Here is a 20,779-nt window from a genome sequence, read left to right as displayed (position 1 = left end):
CGGCCTATGCGTGCGAATAACTATAACACCAGAAAGAAAGTGATAATTTCATAATCATGAGAATTTAGAAATACAACAAAAAATTACATCTCCAATATCCTCACATAGCTCATTTATGACAATTTTTATTATGTATAGTAAGAAGTAACAAGAAGATTAAAAAACTCTCAGCTGGATTTGAATAGTTGTTTGCCCATTAAACACTACATAATACATATTTTTAAAAGATTTTATTTATTTACTTGAGAGAGAGAGCACAAGAGCAGGGTGAGGGACAGATGGAGAAGCAGAACTACCCCCTGGGCAGGGGGCCCCATGTAAACACAATATATTTTTTAAATACTGTAATTAGGGGCACCTGGGTGGTTCAGTGGGTTAAGCCTCTGCTCAGGTCAGGATCTCAGGGTCCTGGGATCGAGCCTCACATTGGGCTCTCTGATCAGCAGGGGGCCTGCTTCCCCCTCTCTCTCCGCCTGCGGCTCTGCCTACTTGTGATCTCTCTCTGTCAAATAAATAAGATCTTTAAAATAAAATAAAATACTGTAATTATCTGGAGGTGTGACTTAACCCCATCTTAGGTATGAAGTTAAGGAAGGATCCTAATTTTGGCACAAATCACAGTTACGCTTATTTAAGTCTGAGTTCATAGTGAATAATGGCAAGGAAACTCATGGGAGAGAGTGTAGATTCTCATGAATAAAACCACATTCTGGGAGAACTGAGGTGCTATTAATATATCAGGGTTTCATCCAATAGAGAATTCCAGTGGTCTCCCAGACAGCCCACCTAGATGGTATTCTGGAACCTCCAAACTTAACATGTCTCCCCAATAAAAGTCTTAGCTGCCTCCTGCCTCTTCCTCAAGCCATGTTCTGTCCTCTGATTGTGGCTCCAGGGACAATTGTGCGCTTTGCAGTAAGACAGATGTTACTGGCAGGGCACCTGGGTGGCTCAGTGGGTTAAAGCCTCTGCCTTCTGCTTGGGTCATGATCTCAGAGTCCTGGGATCAAACTTCACATTGGGCTCTCTGCTCAGCGGGGAGCCTGCTACCCACCCCCCACTCTTTCCCTGCCTCTCTGCCTACTTGTGATCTCTGTCTGTCAAATAAATTAAATTAAAAAAAAAAAAAAAAAGACAGAGGTTACTTGCCATCTCCTTAGATAGGGAACTACTCCACTTGTTGGCCCTGACCAGTCTAGGGGATTGTGGGTGGTCTGAGGGCCTGAGCACTGCCTGGAGGTTCTGACCTTGCGATCCCAGCTCTGAAAGCTCAACACTCTCCTTCCCTCCCTTCCTCTTCCTTTTTTTGCTTCTCTGTTGTACATGAAGAGAGGAGGGACGCTCAAGGGAAGCTCTCAGAAGACCACTGGGACCAGCCCCTCATCCCAAGACTGTCCTGGAGAAGTGAAGACAACAGAGTAGTAAGTCTGCAGAGGGTATCAACTTGGTGGCTGGCATGAACAGGAGATACAAATGGATTCTAAAAGTGTTCCAGAAATTCGTGAATGGCAGGTAAGTAAGAGGAGCTGGGGGTTGAAGTCAGTCTCATGGCATCTGTCTCTAGTCTGCCATTTGGCCATACGTGGCCCTCCTCAAGTCTCTAGGTTCCTCTACTCCTGCTCCGGGAGAATTGTGCTGGAGCAGAAAAAGCTTTGTCCTTGAAGAAGTTACTTAACCTTTCTGTGCTTCAGTTAACACAACTGTAGTAACTGGTTAGATAACAGCCCATTAGAAGGCGTGAGCTCTGATGGCCAGGTTCACTTGCCCAGCCGGATGTACCAAGATCTCAGCTGATTGCGGGGGGATGTCCACAGGGGACTGGGATGTGGTGGGTCGGCCGTGAGCTTGCGCAGAGCCCCGCCATCTCCTCCCACCATCTCCTTTCGTGCTGTAAAAGGGCAGCATAGCCGTTGGCAGACATGTTGCTGGGCTGTGAGGGATCCAGTCAGATGATGAATCAGTTTTTCCGTTTTTACCTGCTCTCCACCTGCTTAGGAAGAGAAGACTACCAGGCACCAAGGGAAGAAACAGAAATTCCAACAGTCTTGGAAGCTCAGATTATTGGAGGACGGATTTTCCTCTTGTGGGCCATGGTTACTAGAGGTCAATGATCAAGTCCACCAAACCCAGACATGGGGATTTTAGAGCTGAAAAATGGAAAACAAGGGAGAGCTACATCCTGTTGGGTCACATCCTGTTCACGAAGGCAGGAAGTGGAGCAGCAGACCAAGATGATTAGAAAAACATGACGTTTATGAAGCATTTGCACGCTATGTGTGGATGTACGTTTTGGTATACAGTTTTTTAGGATGCCATGAATCAAGGCTCATAGATCATGCTTTTTGGAAGTTCTTAAGCTTCTTGTGAAATAAAACTGGCTAAAAGCCCACCGTTTCCTATAGGGCTCTTGCTCTATCGGTAATCATACCAATCCAAGAAATAAAACAATATCTTATTTGCCATCTGAGAACTGGTCATAGGGCACTGTTTCCTCCAGGAATAGAAATGCAAAGCTGGGAACTTCTCAGGGGCAGTCGTAGCGAGTAGGAGATGGTGGCTTTTGCCCAGAAATAGGAGTTTTATTGCCTCTCTCAAAGGGAAGGGTGGATTGTCCCAGTGTGGGCAGCCTGCAGTGCCTCTCCCAGGAGGCACCAGGCTTGTGTGGAATCGCCGGCACACAGCATCCTTGCTCAAAGCACAGCTTGGCTGGTCTTCATGCAGCTGACTCAGCTGATGAAAGGGCTTCTTAGACTCAGGAATGCAGAAGTTGCATCTGCTCCTTTCTCTTTATCTTCACTCCTCTCACTCCCCTTCTCTTTCTTCTCTCCCCTTCTCTTGCTTGTGTTTCTTGGTGAGATGATGGCCGCTCAATGATTCCATGTTGCTTTGCACGAGGGTGGGATTACGGAGAGAGCCACTGCCAGCTTTTGGGTTTGATGGTGACTGTTAGCATCCTTCAGGAAGCAACTCGAGAGGCCCATTCAAAATCTGGACTCTCTAGTCACTTGGGGCTACGGTGCTTCTAAGATAAGGCAAGCATTCAAGATGGTGGTGCTCACACTTTTGGATCGCTGATCTCCAGAATCTGCCTTTACAACTTAAAAACCATGTGTTTTGCAACTAGCTCTCAGTGGTTTTCTCACCTTCTTCCTGAAGTTTCTTTCGTCTGTGTTAAGTAATTGTGCTAGCAACGTACCACAGTTACTAGGATATTAGCTCTGGGGAATGTTCATGTGTCACAGAACCTTCCAGGTAGATCGGCCTGCTAAAGACTTCACATATCATCCAGTGGTTTCAGATTTTAGTGTTTAGAGAAAGAAAGAAAGAAAGAGAGAAGAGAAAGGAAGAAAGAAAGCTGTTACTGACTGTGTTAAGATGTATGCATGCATCATGTAGTTTTTATTCTGAAGATTTTAAATAATGGAAATCCAATAGAAATATTGCATGTAGTTTTATCCTAAAATAAAATTTATGTTTTTATTTGTCCATATGCTCTTCTAGTTTCTGTGATAGAACCTACTTACAATATCCTAAATATTTTATATTTTCATGAATATATATTCATGCATGAGAGATACTTTTAAAACATGACTAGACCCATTTTTGTTGCTCATGGACAGAACAGCTGAATGACCAAAGTAAGCTGGGGGTTTCCTTTTTGGTTTTTGCCTCTGGGCCTCCAACATTTCAGTATTTCAGATCAGTCTCTGGAAAGTGGGAACTTATGACTTGTTACCTTACAAAAAAATAGCTGGTCCATGATTTCAGAATGACCAAGATGGAAAGGTGTGGTTCTCAATGCTGTGAGACTTACAGGACCTCAAGATCTGCACAGGTTACCAGGGAGAGACTCCCTTCTTCTGTCCTTATCCTCTTACTGCTTTCTTTTTTTTTTTTTTTTTCCTGCTCACTATTCCCTACTGTTCCTTCCTCAAAATCCTGTGTCCATCTAAGAGTGAGGATTCTACTTCCTCATCCCTATGGTGCCTGCTGTGTGACAGTCGATGTGCTAATTAACATCTTTCCTCCTGTCTCATTTCCTCCTGCTCTTTGATGAGGGAGGCGCCCTTACCCCGCATGCCCACTTAGCAGAAAAGGGAACTGCGCTAGTGATGAAGCATCTTGTTCCAGATCTGTTTGTAAGGGGTAGAACTACTCCTCCCACGCAGATATTTGCAATCTCATCTCCCTCCCTTTCTTTCTTTCTCCCTCTTTTCTTCCTTCCTTTCTCTCTCTTTTCTTCCTTCCTTCCTTCTTTTCTGATTTTATTCATTGATTTGAGAGTGAAAGAGAGCACACACAGCAGGGTGAGGAGGAAGGGAGACGGAGAAGTAGACCCCACACAGAGCAGGGAGCCAGATGCAGGGTTCACCGGGGCTGGATCCTAGGACCCTGAGATCATGACCTGAATGAACCAAAGTCGGAGGTTTAATAGACTGAGCCACCCAGGCTCCCCTCTTTGCACTTACATCTTTCTAATTACAGAGCAAATGCTTTCCCAGCACTACCTTTCAAGGCAGAGTCTGGTTCAGAAATGGTAGAAAAAGAAAGAAGGTTTTAGAGACAGCTGCTTGGGGCACCTGGGTGGCTCAGTTGCTCAAGCGGCTGCCTTTGGCTTGGGTCACGATCCTTGCTGGGATCGGCTGGATTTGGGCTCCTTGCTCAGCAGGGAAGTCTGCTTCTCTCTCTCTCCCTCTGCCTGCCACTCCCCTTGCTTGTGCTCTGTGTCAAATAAATAAATAAATAAAATCTTAAAAAAAAAAAAAAAGAGCTGCTTACTCTTGGAATGATAGGCTTGCTCTCTATTGTCTTCTGTTTTTATAGTTCGAATTTACTGTCACTGCCTTCCACAAGCTGGGGACAATCATTAATAGACATAATTGTTTAGGGAATATGGTTTTATGTAATAGGTCGCGGTATTTCAGAAATGTAAACTGGAGGAAAAGAAATATGGTATATTTTCAGAAGTCTCGGTCCCCACCCCCCCTTTTTTTTTCCTTCTTTTGTGAACTATTTGGTTGGCTCCAGTTGGAGTCTAATGTTAACTGCCTGGAGGATAAAAATAACTTCTTTTGTAGTTTTACCTCATACAACACCAACGTATTGTGACTTTTCATGGAAAGATCCATTTTTAGAAAGAATGCAAGGCACCCCCAGGCCCATGAGTAATAACTGTTTGGCAAGATGATGCTTAATGCCAGATAATCGCTCTGGAGTCCTTCTTTGGAGCCTTACGAATTGTTCTTTATATAATTTGTATGTGTTATTTTGTAATATGTTGAAACCCCACTCGATAAAAAAAACCCCAAAGGATATATGTATAGGGCCTTGGGAAATCCTTTTACTTCCTGTACAATGACTCACAATTTAAATGTACTAAATTGGGTAGAGGAAGTATCTCTCTATCATTGTCTCACAAAAATATAAACTATAAACCAGGAACAGAAACTGCATATCTCTACATGTTCCTCTCCCCTCCCTGAGGCAGAGGTGGTGTCTGTGGATGGTATTTGAAGTCGAAATGATGGATGGGACATGAATGGGATCATCCTGGAAAGAGAGAGGGAAACGTTTTCTCTCCTGGGCCTAAATTCATGACATTTACCTTTTATTTTTGGCATGATTCTCCCCAGGTTCTGAAGTCCTGTCATCTAACTTAAATACAGCCAGACCCATTTTCCTACTCTGTTAGCAGAATGCAAATGGCGAACCAAAATAGAAGACAATGACTAGAATACGGAATTCCAAACCTGGAGAGTCCTGGTTTTCTAGAATTACATAGATGAACACCAGGGAAGTTCCAGCTTCCTGAGTTAGACGAGTGGTCTCCTTCACCACTGAGATTATATCATTCTGTGACCTTTTACTCCCCGAGGTCTGATATTTTCTTCTGGGAAGCAATTTTCCAGATGTCTTAGAATCTCAGAAATGTTTGACCAAAATAATCTGTTGAATGAGAACTAGTGACTGACACTCTCCTTTCTGGGGGAAGCAGGGCTGATGGTAGCTGGGAAGAACTGGTGACTCCAAAGGAATAATAATTTTAAAGATATAGCTGTTATTATTTCCACTGGAGAAATCCTCATCGTCTTGACATAAAAGTTACATTTCATTTAAAACCTGCCATTTGTAAATAGAGCCGTGGTTTTTCTGCTGCTGGGTTTGGGCAGCTCATCTCAGAGTCGTACTTTGCTCTGTGTGTGTCTTTTTTTTTTATTAATATATTATAAAGATATTTTATTTATATTTATTCATTTGAAATTTTTAAAATAAACATATAATATATTTTTATCCCCAGGGGTACAGGTCTGTGAATCTCCAGGTTTACACACTTCACAGCACTCACCATAGCACATACCCTCCCCAATGTCCATAACCACACCCCCCTTATCCCAATCCCCCTCCCCCCAGCAACCCTCAGTTTGTGAGATTAAGAGTCACTTATGGTTTGTCTCCCTCACACACTGGTAGGTATAGTTTGGTTTGGATTCATACAGCTGCTTTTATTTGGAACGATAATTTCATCAAGCATTCAATTAAGTCAAAATGTATAGGTTTAGAGCGATCATAAACATGATTTGATTTTTGTTTTGTGAAATTTTTAAAAACCTTTTTATTCTTTTAAAAATAATTTATTTATCTGTTTGACAGAGAGTGAGCGAGAGAGAGCATGGGCAGCAGCAGGCAGAGGGAGAGGGAGAAGCAGACTCCCCGCTGAGCAAAGAGCCCGATGCGGATGCGGAACTTGATCCCAGGAACCTGGGGTCATGCATGACCTGAGCTGAAGTCAGATGCTTAACAACTGAGCCACCCAGGTGGCCCTTAAAAACCTTTTAAACCACTCATAAAACTTTCCAAGTATGAAAAATTTGCAAGTGCGGCCCAACAGGGCAGTGAAGTTGATCCAGGGTTTCTAAGATCTCAGAACTCAGATCCCGGATGGCACCAGATCTGGAAGGCTGATAGGAACAGGCTTCACAATTAACTTAATTTCTTCTCTATGTTAATGGGAGTAAGACTTAATATGGTTAGAAGTTTAAATTTTCCAGATGGTTTTCCCAATCATTGAAATACAGTTGTCTTGGTGCCAAGTAATCATTCTATAGACTGGGGAGAAAGGCAGTATATAAAGGGATGGCGTTGTACCTGGGTCTTGTGATTACTGGGCATTCTTTGCTCTGATCCAATGACCGAGCCCTTCCCGAGTGGAATAATTGCAAAGCAGCAAATATCTGCAAGGGGAAGGAATCAAAGGCATGGAAATAAATTACAGAGTGATGAAGGCCGGTAGCCAGCTTTTGTCCAAACAGATTCTCAGAGTTTTAAAAGAATGATTTCTGTTTGGGGACAATGAAAGCTGATGAAATAGGAATATATTTGCATCAACAAACTCCAGTGTGTAAGAATGAGTCCAGTTTTCAAAAACAGCTTTATTGCGATGTAACTTAAACATGGGTTACCCAGGGGCGTCTGGGTGGCTCAGTGGGTTAAGCCACTGCCTTCGGCTCAGGTCATGATCTCAAGGTCCTGGGATCGAGTCCCATGTCGGGCTCTCTGCTCAGTGGGGAGCCTGCTTCCTCCTCTCTGCCTGCCTCTCTGCCTCTCTGTCAAATAAATAAATAAAAAATCTTAAAAAAACAAAACAAAAACATGGGTTACCCACGGGATCTGCACAGTTTGTGGATTCTTAGTAAATTTATGTAGATTTGCCACAACTACAATTTGGTCTTGGGTACTTGTCTCACCGCCCCCCCCCATTCCTTTCTGCCTCTTTGTAGTCAATCTAGGCTCCTACCCTCAGCCCCAGGCAACTGCTGATCAGCTTTCTGTCTCCACAGTTTTGCCTTTTCTAGGAAATTCACATAAATAGAATTGGGCAACATGGAGGCTTCCATGTTGCGTGTCTTTCACTCATGTGTTGCTTTATTGTGCCTTATTGTGTCACTGCACCTGTCCTTAGCTGATCCTTTCCACTGCTGTGCAGCATACCATACCTGGGTAAAGCACAGCAGGTCTATGCATTCACTATTTGATGAATACTTAGATTGTTTTCAGTTTGGAGTTACAATCAATAGTGTTGTTACCAGCACTTGCCTACAATTTTTTGTGTGGACATACTTTACTTTTCTCACAGATAAATAATTCAGAGTACGATTGCTGGGTCAGGTGATATGGATATGTTTAACATTCTGAGAAACTGAAAATGTTTTGCAAAGCTGCTCTACCATTTTATTTTTTCACCAACACTCCATGACTTGGTATGGTCAGTCTTTTATTACAGTCTTTCTAGGGGTTAAGTATTCTATCGACATAGTACTTTACATTTCCTTAATACTACCAATGTTGAGAATCTTTTCATGTGCGAATTTGCCACGTGCATATCTTTTTTTCACTTTCAAGGCTTCATAAGGTGTATGCTATGCAAGTCTTCTCTCCCAGTTTGTGACTTTTTAAAAAAAATTAACATATAATGTATTATTTGTTTCAGGGGTACAAGTCTGTGAATCATCAGTCTTACACAATTCATAGCACTCACAATAGCACATACCCTCCCCAGGGTCCATCACGGAGCCTCCCCATCCCTCCCACGCCCTCCCCTCCAGCAACCCTCAGTTTGTTTCCTGAGATTAAGAATCTCTTTGGGTTTGTCTCCCTCTCTGGCTTCATCTTGTTTCATTTTCCCTCACTTTCCCTATGATCCTCTGTCTTGTTTCTCAAAGTCTTCATGTCAGTGAGATCATATAACTGTCTTTCTCTGATTGACTTATTTCGCTCAGCATAATACCCTCTAGTTCCATCCATGTTGTTGTAAATGGCAAGATTTTGTTTCTTTTGATGGCTGCATAGTATACCATTATACACACACACACACACACACACACACACCACATCTTCTTTATTTATTCATCTGTCAATGGGCTTCTGGGCTCTTTCTACAGTTTAGCTATTGCATACACACACTTCTTCCCCAAGTTTCCTTGTTACCAATTTCCTAATCATGTTCCTTCCAAGTCCCTGATCATCCAGCCAAACCGCTGGCCATAGTCCATGAATCAGTCTATAGGCATACATACGGCCATTTCTTCTTCCATATAAAATGGACAGTTAGGTACATTGCTTGCAGTTCTGTCCACGGGAAGAGTTCTCCCTACCACTGTCCTTAAGGGATGTCCCAGAAAGGGGCTGTAAGCCCTGGAGCGGTCATGGGGAGCCTGCCTGTGTTGCAGAGCCATCTATGAACTAGACTTGAGTTTTCTATCAGTTAACTGGTTATAGGCGATGCCCCTTGAGAACACAGATGGAGGCTGGGAGAGAAAAAGTAATGTGGTGGCCAGAAGTGGAGACGGTGGGTAAAGGGCATTTGGGCCACTTCTTCATGGAATTTTCTTGTGCCTTCTGGGTCCACTCAGGCCTGATTGTATATGTCACTTGTGTTTGAGAACAGAGTGCTGCTGTCCATGCCCAGTTTTATGTCCTGATGGGTCAAACAACACCCAGTGCATGATGGGAGTTCAGGTCTCATGGTAATGAGGTGACTCATGGTAATGAGGTGACTCATGGTTAGGTGAGTCTAGTCCACCAAGACCCAGTAACTGACCAAGAGCTGTTTCTCAAGAGGAAAGGAGCTGTCTGCAGAAGCTGGTGGGGCTTTGCTTCTAAGGGTTTGTGCCAAGATGTACCTGTAGGGGCCTGACAGAGGCTCCAAACTGCATCTCTAGCCTCCACTGACACTTTAAACACTCTTGGATCTGTCAGGCTGTGTGGCCCAAGTGGCATAGAAGCTTGTGGGGTAGCCTGGATCTGCTGCAGAACCTTCTCTCTGTGTCTCTCACTTAATAGATTTGTCGGACACAGAGAGAGAGAGAGTACAAGCAGGGGGAGTGCCAGAGGGAAAAGCAGACTCCCTGCTGAGTGGGACTCGATCCTACAACCCTGGGATCATGACCTGAGCTGAAGGCAGAAGCTTAACTGACTGAGCCACCCAGGTGCCCCTGCAGAAGCTTCTCTTGTTCTGGCCCCACTTACACCACTCAAAACTAGTAGCTTTTCAGGTCACTCAGTAAATAGGCTGGAGTAGTACACCCAAATAAGAAATACGTTCCTTCCAAAATCCAGAGTCCCACTTTTTGGTGGTAGGAAGGGCCAGATGCAACAACTTATTCTTTACCTTAGAAGGTATCCTAATGGTATAAGTTTTTGCAGGATAGTGAAGTTCAGCCTCCTCTTCATACCAGGTTCTGGATCTGTAAACTAGCTCAAATCCAGGAATTCACCAAGGAGTGATGGATCTCTATTTTCATGATTCAAGTTAGACTTCAGTTCACTTGGCTTGGAACTCTTTTTAGAAGATTTTATTTATTTATTTGAAAGAGAGAGTGTGAGAGAGCTCACAAGCAGGGGGGAGCAGTGGAGAGAGAAGCAGGCTCCCTGCTCTGCAGGGAGCCTGGTGCGGGACTCAATCCCAGGACCCTGGGATCATGACCTGAGCCAAAGGTAGATGCTTACTGACTGAGCTTCCAGGACGCTTCAGCTTAGAACTCTTCTCATACAGATAATATTTTAATAGACTGCCTATGTCACTTCTAGGAACACCATGATCAACTAGTCAAGGACATATGTCTCTTGAAGCCTTACTATATTGGTTACTGCTGTCCAGTAGGTTAACCACACCCCCCTTGTCTTTGGCAATTAATGTCACCACTTGGCCCCTGCTACCTCTTGATCCGCATTGCATCTAAGGGTTGCAATTTAATGATAAATTACCATGGAGATTACTGACTGACTTTAGAGAAGAGCGACTACAGAGTTCTTAAAGGATGCTAGGACTCTCTCAGAAATTAATTTCTCATACTCATGGTGGAAAATGTGTCCCCTGGACCTTCCTAGGGTGAGCGAGCAGGTCTTACGTGGCAAATCCGCTCCAATGTCCTAGTCACCCTAAACGTTTGGATACTTTCTTCTCCAGTCCACCAAGACAGTTCTGTTATTTCAAATTCATTTAGTGTAGACTACTCTGGTCCACGCTTCAGCCAGCCCACCAAACAGAGAGCTCTAATTCCTTAAGCTGTAGCATTCAATTCAGAATATTTGCTTAGTAGGCCCTTATCGATCAATTTGGTCTGACCCCACTTGATGTTCCTTCTGCCATTATCCCTTAGTATCCCTTTGCATCCACTCCCACCCAGATTCCCCAGATTTCTGTCTGTGTAAACTGGAAGAATCATGTACTTCTTCTGCAGCGTAGTACACCTCCTCATGGGTCACATTTTGGTCCTCATCTTTTTGAGCCTGCTGGGACTTCCTCAGGTTGTGCCGTCGGTGGTGGAAGGGCTGTTTCTACTGGCAAAGAAAGCTCATCGGGACCTCCACTATACTTGACTAGTAGAAATTTTCAACCTACTCATTTTAAAGGCTCAGCCTTGTCCCAGGGTTTTAAGTATTCGGGCATTAAGGAGGCCCCTCCTGTTCTACGTGGTCTCTCCTTACACCTGTCTGCCCATTCTCTTTATGCCCTGCAGGGCTGAGCCTGGGATCCAGGAATCTTTTGTGAGTCTGTAACCACTGAGCCATTCCTCTCTGGAGTCTTGTCATTTCCTTTCCACTTCCAGGAACTTCTACTTCCTGTCTTACTGCTCCTCAAGGACACTCTTCCTGTCCTGACCTCTAGAAGAATAGAGACTTCTCCTGCTCTAGAATTGCCATCTGCTTTCTGTTTTGCTAAAATCCCCACTCAAGAAATTATAGGCTCGGTTTCCAGATTACAATGAGGAGAACAGAAAATCCAGGGAGCAGGCACACAGCTTAAAATTTCAGGCTGTCCCCCCATTATGAGGATGAGATACCAACGCTGTTGAATATAGAGCTGCAGAATGGGCACTATTCCTCCTTTCACATCCTCCGCTTCTCGCCTGGGAGGTGACGGCTTGTGTTTGAGAAGTTTGTTAGTATTACAGCCTGAGTGACTAGCTTCTGGTGATAAATCTCGTGTGTGGATTGTGGGGACAGCCAGCGTCCAAAGTAAACAGTGATTGCTGGGGGAAGGCCACACAGGCAGCCTGCTGGCCACACTTCAGCCCCTTGGCTGTCTCCTCACATCTTCGCAGTCACTGCCGAGGGTGGCCACCCCTCTGAGGGGCTCCCTCTCTGCAGGGTGGGGGGCCTCGTCTCCCTCTTCTGGGACCTTAGCTCACCAGAAATTGGGTTTCCTGTGCCCTCACGGAGAGGGTGACAGCAAAGAGTGCCAGGAACCCACATGCTCCTTCCTTTAGGAACCCCTGACCAGCCCAGCACCCCAGCTGGGCCCTCCAGACAGCAGCAGGCGATTCTCTGCCCTGTGCTGGAAGAGAGAAAGGCCTAGGCTGTAGTACATGCAGCTGTCCAAACTCATTTGTTCCTCCACACCTTTGCTTTTGACATTTCCTCAGCCTGGGGCACCTTTCCTTATTTTTGTCTTTTTCCCTGGGGAGATTCCCTCTTATCCTATAAGGCTCAGTAAAAACACCGTCTCTTCTGGGAGCACACTGTGTCTTTTCCCCAACCCTTTGCTCCCACAGCTTTTTGTTTCTGACTCTATCATAATTCTTATCATATTGGAGTATAGTGAGTTATTTACCTGCCTGGGGGCAAGAACTTTTTTTCTTTCTTTCTTTCTTTCTTTTTTTTTTTTTTTTTAAACTCTTTATGCTTAGAGGGGAGGCTGGTGTCTGACTCATATTATTGATGATGATGATGGCAGCTATTATTCATTACATACTTAGCAGTTGCAAAGCACAGTGTCAAGAGGGCCACATATCCAGTATCACTGGGTCCCCCTCACAGTTCTAAGGGTAGTTGTGGTGTTATCCTAATTCTTGCTGAATTTTGTTTTGGTTTTGATTTTATTTAGAGAGAGAATATGTGTGCGAGCGGGGCAGAGGGAGAGGGAGAAGGAAAATCTCAAGCAGACTCTGTGCTCAGCAAGGGGCCCCACATGGGGCTGGATCTCACCACCCCGAGATCATGACCTGAGATGAAATCGAGAGTGGGATGTTTAACCGACTGAGCCACCCAGGCACCCTGATTTTTGGTGACATTTTAGGAATTCCTTAGGTAGAGATGGAGAAGAGAATTTCGGTTTAAAAATAAACAGCAGGAGCGCAGGTGGGGAAGAACGACCTGTTGGGGGCAGGATAGGTGGTCCTGGGAAGAGATATGAAAGAGAAAAGTAGGGCTGGAAAGATGAGCTGGTACCATATTACAGAGACGGTTGGATGCCCTAAGGCACTGCCTTTGCTTGGTAAGTCAAGTAGACAGCAGGGAACCATCAAGGAGGGGCCAATGTGACCTGAGCTGGAGACTAGAAACCAGGAATAAGGGGCACCTGCGTGGCTCAGTCCGTTGAGCATCTGACTTCAGGTTCCTGAGCTCGAGTCCTGAGTGGGGTTCTGCACGCAGCAAGAGTCTCTTTGTCCCTCTGCCCCTCACCCCTTCCCTTCCCCTTCCCCTTGTTTGTGCTCCTCTCTCAAATAAATAAATACATGAAATCTTAAAAAATAAAAACAAAAACAACCCCCCCCCCGCCCACGCACACTAGAAACCAGAAACAAGCTGCAATAGTGGGTAGGTGAGGCCCGAGCATCATCACACATCTTGGGGACGAGTGGAGAGTGAGGCGCCAAGCTGGGGGCTGCAGTCCCAAACCAAGCAGCACGGAGCAAGGCCACTCAGTGCTCACAGTCAGGGGGCCACCCAACGGGGAGTCGTAGGTGCCATCGAAATTGTCCGCACCGAGTCTGGTAGGCACACATAGAAAGGAGGGTGCAGGGCCCTTGGGGCTGGGACATCAGGAGAACTTTCTGGAGAGGTGACGTTTGAGACCGGACTCTATTTCCCTTGCCTCTACGGAGAGGTAGAGGCAAGGCCAGGATGACACCAGCAAGAAGACAGCCCCAAGACCCCCCAAAGCACCCTCAGTTTAGGGGACCTTTCCGGGTTTGTTTGTTCATTTGCTTTGTTTTACAAAATTTGTTTTGCATAAGTAACACTTGCTTACTGCAGAAAATGTATCAAATACAGAAAACAAAAAGAATAAGTTTCTTACTACCTAGAGATAATTATTTAAAACATTTGGTGAAAGGGCAGCTGGGTGGCTCAGTCGTTAGGCGTCTGCCTTCGGCTCAGGTCATGATCCCAGGGTCCTGGGATCGAGTTCTGCATTGGGCTCTCTGCTCAGCAGGGAGCCTGCTTCCCCCTCTTCCACTCCCCCTGCGTGTGCTCTCTCTCTTACTGTGTCTCTGTGTCAAATAAATAATAAGATCTTAAAATAAAACATTCGGTGAATATTTTTCCACTTTTACGTATGTTTGAGTAAGAATAAATATGCCTACATATATGTAGGTGTATGTATACACACACAGTAAGTGGGAAAGCGTACGTGTACGTACGGATGTCTCTGCACCTTATCCCTATCTCTACTGAATATCCTACTTCACCTGCTTCAGGGATAAAATAAGCTTACATTTCTCAACTGTTCCAACAACACTCACTTAGATTGTCCACCAGCCTACCCTGACAGGAGGTCTTATCACCCTCTGGGGTTCCAGAGTAATTTCTGGGACCATTGAAGAAATCCCTGCCTATTCCTCACTCTCTCCTCCTGGTCCTGTTCCCTGTCTGCCCCCTACTTATGCCCGAGATTTAAATAGGAGAGGAAACTCTGGAGGGACACTTTATTCCAACTGGAATGAGACACCCCCTGGGCCTGGAACCCTGTCTTTTTCGTCCCCTGCTATCCTCTCAGTACTTCAAATAACACCCGCCATTAAAACGTGTTCAAGAAACATCTGAGGGAATGATTTCACGCTTCTGCTTGTTCGTGCAATGAACATGGATGGAGCATTTTTGATGTGTTGGCTTCTGTGCTGGGGGTTGGAGGCGCACATGTGGGCAGCATGAAACTTTCATCCGTGATGGAAACTTCAAGATGAGCAGCTTTAAGAGGCAAACTAGGCTTTCGTGGGAGGTGGTGAACTTTCCATGTGGGAGGTATTCAAGCCGGGTTGAAGGAGGGACTGACCACGGTTGAAGAAGGGACTCCTGCCTGGGAGGGATGTTGGACTAAAGGACAGCCGATGACCTTTCCAAATGTAAAATTCTATGCCTGAGTAAATTGTAGATAATCTTTTCTAACTTATGAGTCACAAGAACCAAATAAATCACAGAAGGATTCCAAAGAGGATACACTTACAAATGAAAAGCAAATATTCTTGTGGGATTCACATGTTTGTTGATAATAAACGAAATGAGAAGCCTGCAAGAGGTTGCTCTTGCTAATAGATCATTTTTAAATAATAGAGTTAACAGAAGTATTAACTATCAGAATATGCTTAAATATTTGTTCTTTAATTCAATCTGTTTACCATAGTCAAAACCCATATTTATGAACCAAAAGAGCCCAGAACTCCTGGTGAAAGCCTCACCGTGGGGAAGAGAGTCGGTGGTACTGGAATAGCGTTGGGAGGTGGTAGATGGGAACCACATGTGTTGTGAGCAGGGAAAAGAAAAAGAAAAGAGTATGTGGGTTCTGTGTGTGGCTTCCTTTAGAATCCCAAAATGTGGCTGCAGGTACAAAAGGTCCCGTGAGCCACAGGGCCATGGGCGCGGCCATTACCCCTATCGGAGAGGAGGAAGAGGGCTTACCTCTCACACTGAGGCTCTGCAGATGTGTCTCCAACACTGCTTCTCCAGAGGAAGTCCCTCCAGCCTCTTGCCCTTGGGACATGAGCACACTAGCTGCATCTCCTTGCTCTTCCTTTTTGGGGGCACAGGCCGAGGCCCCCGGTTGCCCCACGCCCGAGGGAGGCATTGTAGGAAAAAAGTCAGACCTGGAGGAAGGGGCAGAGCTTGAGCCTGCCCTGCTTTATGGGCACACGGCTCCCCAGTGCGGCCCTCCTGCCATCCTGCAGTTCACCTCCCGGGAGCTGCACCCCAGCTGGCCCTGGCCTCTCAGCACTGAGCCTCCATGCTCTGTCCTGTCCGTCAAGACCTCATTTAGGACACATTTTAATCACCTGGACCTAGGGACTAGGCAGCTTCTCCCCGCCTCTCTCACCTGGAGGTCAGTGCCTCAATGCCCGGTATGCAGGGGGAGGTTTGGAGCAGCCAACAGGCAGGGTGGAGAGGGGTGAAGGGTTGGAGTGGAGGGTTTGCCTCTCTCTCAGACCCAGAGGACCCCAGTTTCTTTCTCCTCATTCTCTTCCTCCTTCTTCGGGGGAGCAGCAGGCAGAGGGAGAAACAGGCTTCCTGCTGAGCAAGAAGACCAATGCAGGGCTCAATCCCAGGACCCTGAGATTATGACCTGTGCCAAAGGCAGAGGCTTAACTGACTGAGCCCCCCAGCGCACCTCATAGCCATGGCTAATTTGTCCTCTTCCCCCACCCATGAATTAACTGGAAGGAAGATGTTATTCACTGACAAGACCCGATCAAATGATAAATTTATGCCCCAAACAAAAGTACTACCACGTTATAAAGGAAAATGAGATAAAATAACTCAAGGAACTCCTGGAGTAGAAGCCCTTTGAAGGCCATCATTTGGTCATGACTCATCCATCTAAGATCTTCAGTTGAGCTCTTTCTTTGCTGCACACAGAGCCAGGTACACGGGGCCCACGCAGAAGCTGCTCTAAATGCAGACATAGGCACACGCTGGTAATGAGGACATGGTGTACATGTGCTGTGGGAGGCAGGCCAGGGCTCAGAGAGATGCCTTCTGATCTCCACAGAGTCTTGGAGACAAGAGCAAATTAGCCAGAGAAAGTGTAAGGACCTATTTAACCAAGATGGAGTCACTCTGGACCTATTTATATATATCTGGACCTATAAGTGTAAGGACCTATTAGCCAGAGAGACTCCATCTTGGTTAAATAGGTCCTTACAAAAGAAGGTGTTCCAGGTGGAGAGGACAGGATGATGAGAGCCATGAAGGCATGGGAACTCCTGGCAAGTCTGGAACCCGTCCCTGCATGTTTTCTTAGGGCGTAGGTTTAATGGTTATTGTCCATTCCTACTCACAGTAGCAGTGTTTGGTGATGTTTGTTTTGGGTGACAATGGGCTTTCGCACCTTGCAGTATCTAAGGGAGTGGTTACCATGTATGTTTCTGAAAAACCATACTCCTGGTCAGCTGACACCAATGAGAAGATAGATGAGAAGGCATCCTGTTTCCAGCTCTTTCCTATAACAGAGATCCCAAGAGACCACAGTGTTTCCATATTTATGATTCATCTCAAGGTCTTTCCAGGTTTGGGAAATGGGAGAGCTCTTGCCTAAGCTCTTCAACAGAAGTGGGAACTGGAGAGAGGTGTCTTGGGCCTGGGAAAGGTGGGTGGGCTGAATGGGCAGTTTGGCCCCTAGACACAGATGTCTGAAACCTCTGTGGAAAATTCCTGTGGGCTGCACACTTGCCCCCCAGCTGGCTTGTGGAGGAATAAAGCCTTGGCCAGTTGGGGCTGGCTTATCTTTTGGGTGGACCACTGGGCAGCTGGCCCAGGAGAGGAACATCCTCAGTTCAGCCTGTTCCTCAGCACAGCAAGCTGCCTTGTTTTCCCTCAAGGCTGTTGTTGACACTGATTCTCCTTGTAAAGTGATGTGGGGCGGGGAGGGGGATGGGGGGGCAGGGTATTGTCCACAAGTGACATACAGTGAGGCCTGGCTTTCCATGAGCTCATTTTGCTCCCGCGTGGAAGCTACAGCTCCCTTTCTGACCCAGGCTTACTCAGGGTTTTGTAACACCTTTGTCACCATGAAGTGATTAGTGTGACCCATGTTCTCATTAAGCTCCTGAGAATTTCCACATTCCAGAGCATTGGGTCCTTACCAGGAGCTCAGGTTTCTGTCCCCATGAACTCAGAAGACTCCTAATGCTCTCTTTACCAGTTCCTCCTGATCAGCTGAGGAAAGCAGACCATTCAAGGTTATGAAACACTTCAATCTAATTGGGAAAAGTGGGCATTTATCCTCTCTACTCAGTCGATGACCCCTTGGCTCTCATCTGACCTTCTCTGGATATGGGATGCAATGCTGCCCTGTTCTTTATCTTGCATCTCTTGGTGTCCCCTTTTGCTTTCATAACCAGAAGCCTAGACTCAAAGGCAACTTGGGGACGATTTAGTCTACTCCCTGCAGTGCACACATGAGCATGCAGGCCCAGAGGTGTTAATGGCTGTGCCTGAGATCACACAGTTAGTAAGCAGAGGGGCTGGGGCCAGGACCCAGGCTTTCCTGCCTCCCAGCTCAGCTGTCAGTCTACCACCTGCAATGCCTCCCTCCCCTCCTCATATTCATCCCCTGGTATTTTCTGAATTTCCTTCCCCCAACTCTTCATGGCCCTATAACCACACCATGATGTTCTTTACGTAGATGTTATTTAAGGAAAGTGTTGCCTAACTTTTGATTTGCTTGGGGTTGCAATACCAGCTTGCAGCAAATGCACTGGGAATGTGTGGGGAAACTCTGCAAAGCATCCTCTATGACTTCGGCATTTGGTTTTCAAAAAATGGAGCAGTGATGTCACTCACTCTTAAACAGAAAGAATAAGCCAACCTTGTTTTCAGGGTCTAGCAGAAAGTACTTCACACACAGGCTGGAATTCTCTTTTTGGCCATCATGCTGAGGACAGGATATTACCGTAAATTGTCAAGTCTCTGTTTCTTTTGGACTTATATGGAAAAGCATCTTCTCCAACAGGGGAAAGAAAGTATAGGCTTTGCAGTTTCATGTAAGTAAAACCCAATTAATATTCTTTGGAAGGCCAAGCTACCACTGTGGCTTACTTTCTACATGCCCAGGGTGGTGACATGTTACATTGTACACATGGTAGCTCATTCAATCAACAACCCTAAGTGGTAGAATTCATATGATTCCTGATTTTATGAATGAGAAAAGTTGCTTGTCCAAAGTCACACAGCTGGAATGAGGCAGCTCCTGGAGTCAAATTGGCCGTCTGCAAACGTTCCAATCCAGAAATGTCCAAAGAGGGCTCCTGGGGATGAAGACCATTGAGCTGCTGTAACCCACCAGAGGCTGGGCTTCTGTTGTTCACATTCAGACTCCTAAGGGGACAGGGGGATACTTGCTCATCTCTCTTTTCCTCTGTTCCCACCTCCCTATTCTATCACCATGGGAGGATGAAAAACAAGGAGAGGAAGCCCAGCCACCTCAACCCTCCCTCTCAGTGTTTGGCACCAGTAGCGACAGAGATGAGGAAGGCCGAGACTCTGGTGGGTCAAGCTGGCACATGGTCTCAAGCTCCAGGTGCCAGGGTTTGGAACACAGCTGCGTTTGCTTCAGGGAGGACAGACGGATGCTGTTTACCAACCTCTAGTCTCTGAACTCAGTCTAGTGGCCTTTGAGAAGTCACTCTTTATGGGAATGAAAGTTATGGAGAAGGAATTTTGTTATTTTCTACACATGTCTAGGTGAAGCTTATGATTGCCAAATAAAACAAGTATAATTTGCCCCTCCCAATATACATAAATAGATATATTCCAGAAACATTTTCTCTGTGTCTTTAGATGATTACTGTTCTCTGTTTGGTGTTAGGTCAATAGAAAAGTGTGACACCTTAGTAGGGAAAGCCCACATCAGGGTTTGGGCAATATCTGAATAACTGTTAGATTTTTATTTTGTTATTTTTTTTTAACTTCATCATATACCCCTCAACAGAACTAAAGATTCCCTGTCCTAAAGCATCTCATGATCAATGATGTTATTGGAGAGTCACTAGTTTTTGCAAATCAAAACAACAGTTAATGAATTTTAATTCATATAAATAAGCCTACTAAGAAAAAAAAAAGGAGGAGCTATTCAACATCAAGAGATTCATTATTCATAGAGTTTGTTGTACTGTCTGTAACAAAAAAGTTTTTTTGTTTTATTTTGTTTTTCAAACCAATCACAAAAACATTAAGTATGGTAGTGGGGAGTAAGCCTAATGGGCCACATCATAAGGAGCAATAAGCACTTGAAAGTGATCAATATTTCTTTAAATTTGGGATACTTTGGGTGCTCTGAGGGAATGAATAAGAAGGAGTAATATGTAAATCCCATTCTGTTCTTCATCTTGTAGCCGGATGCTCAGTTACAAAGGAAATAAGCAAAGAGAGGTGAGCAGAGCCCAGCTTCATTGACCCAGAAGGTTCTCCCTGATAAGTGGGGGAAGCAGAAGAATGTAGCTTCTTTCTTACCATCTGGATTGTCTGGAAATCCACCTCCACTGGGATGAAGAGCACCGCCATCACTCTGTGACCTCCCAAGCTCTTCCAGAATTCCCAAGGACCTGGAAACCCTCAAACCAGTCGGATTCCTTCGAAACTCAGGACACTTCCCACAATCTTCTCTGTCACATGGAAGACTAAAAATATTTTTTATCTTAATGACTTGCTTCTGGTCCATTTTAGGATCAACAGCCAAATGTGAAAACGGGGATGCAAAATGACTAGAACTAAATGTTAAGGCAGAAAACTGACGTATTGACAGTACGCATTTATGCATTTAAGAGTATAAATAAAAATTTACCTTTGGGACATTCTAGTCATTTTGGAAGAAACGTTTGGGTAGCCCTTCCTTCGTTAAGCTGGTCATTATGGTAGCAGCTGACCCTGTGTCCCCATTTCAGAATATCTAGGGAGTTAATTTTGTTCATTGCTGTATCTGTATCATTTCGGGCAGTGGCTGGTACAAAACAGATACACTATAAGTATTTGTAGGATTGAATGAATGCTTACTCAAAGGAGGTAATTC

At 45.2% G+C, this 20,779-nt stretch overlaps 1 long non-coding RNA gene across 1 annotated transcript; it reads left to right on the top strand.

The window, feature by feature from the left end:
- Positions 1 to 1,178: 1,178 nt before the first annotated feature.
- Positions 1,179 to 20,412, top strand: LOC309842211. The gene is made up of 2 exons (XR_014299560.1): positions 1,179 to 1,512; positions 20,106 to 20,412. It is a non-coding gene; the product is annotated as an uncharacterized lncRNA (long non-coding RNA).
- The last annotated feature ends 367 nt before the right edge of the window (positions 20,413 to 20,779 follow it).

This window comes from Mustela nivalis (assembly GCF_964662115.1).
Source record: "Mustela nivalis genome assembly, chromosome: 10".
NCBI lineage: Eukaryota > Metazoa > Chordata > Mammalia > Carnivora > Mustelidae > Mustela > Mustela nivalis.
Note: the sequence above shows the minus strand (reverse complement) of the source record. Positions and strands in the feature narration are given on the sequence as shown.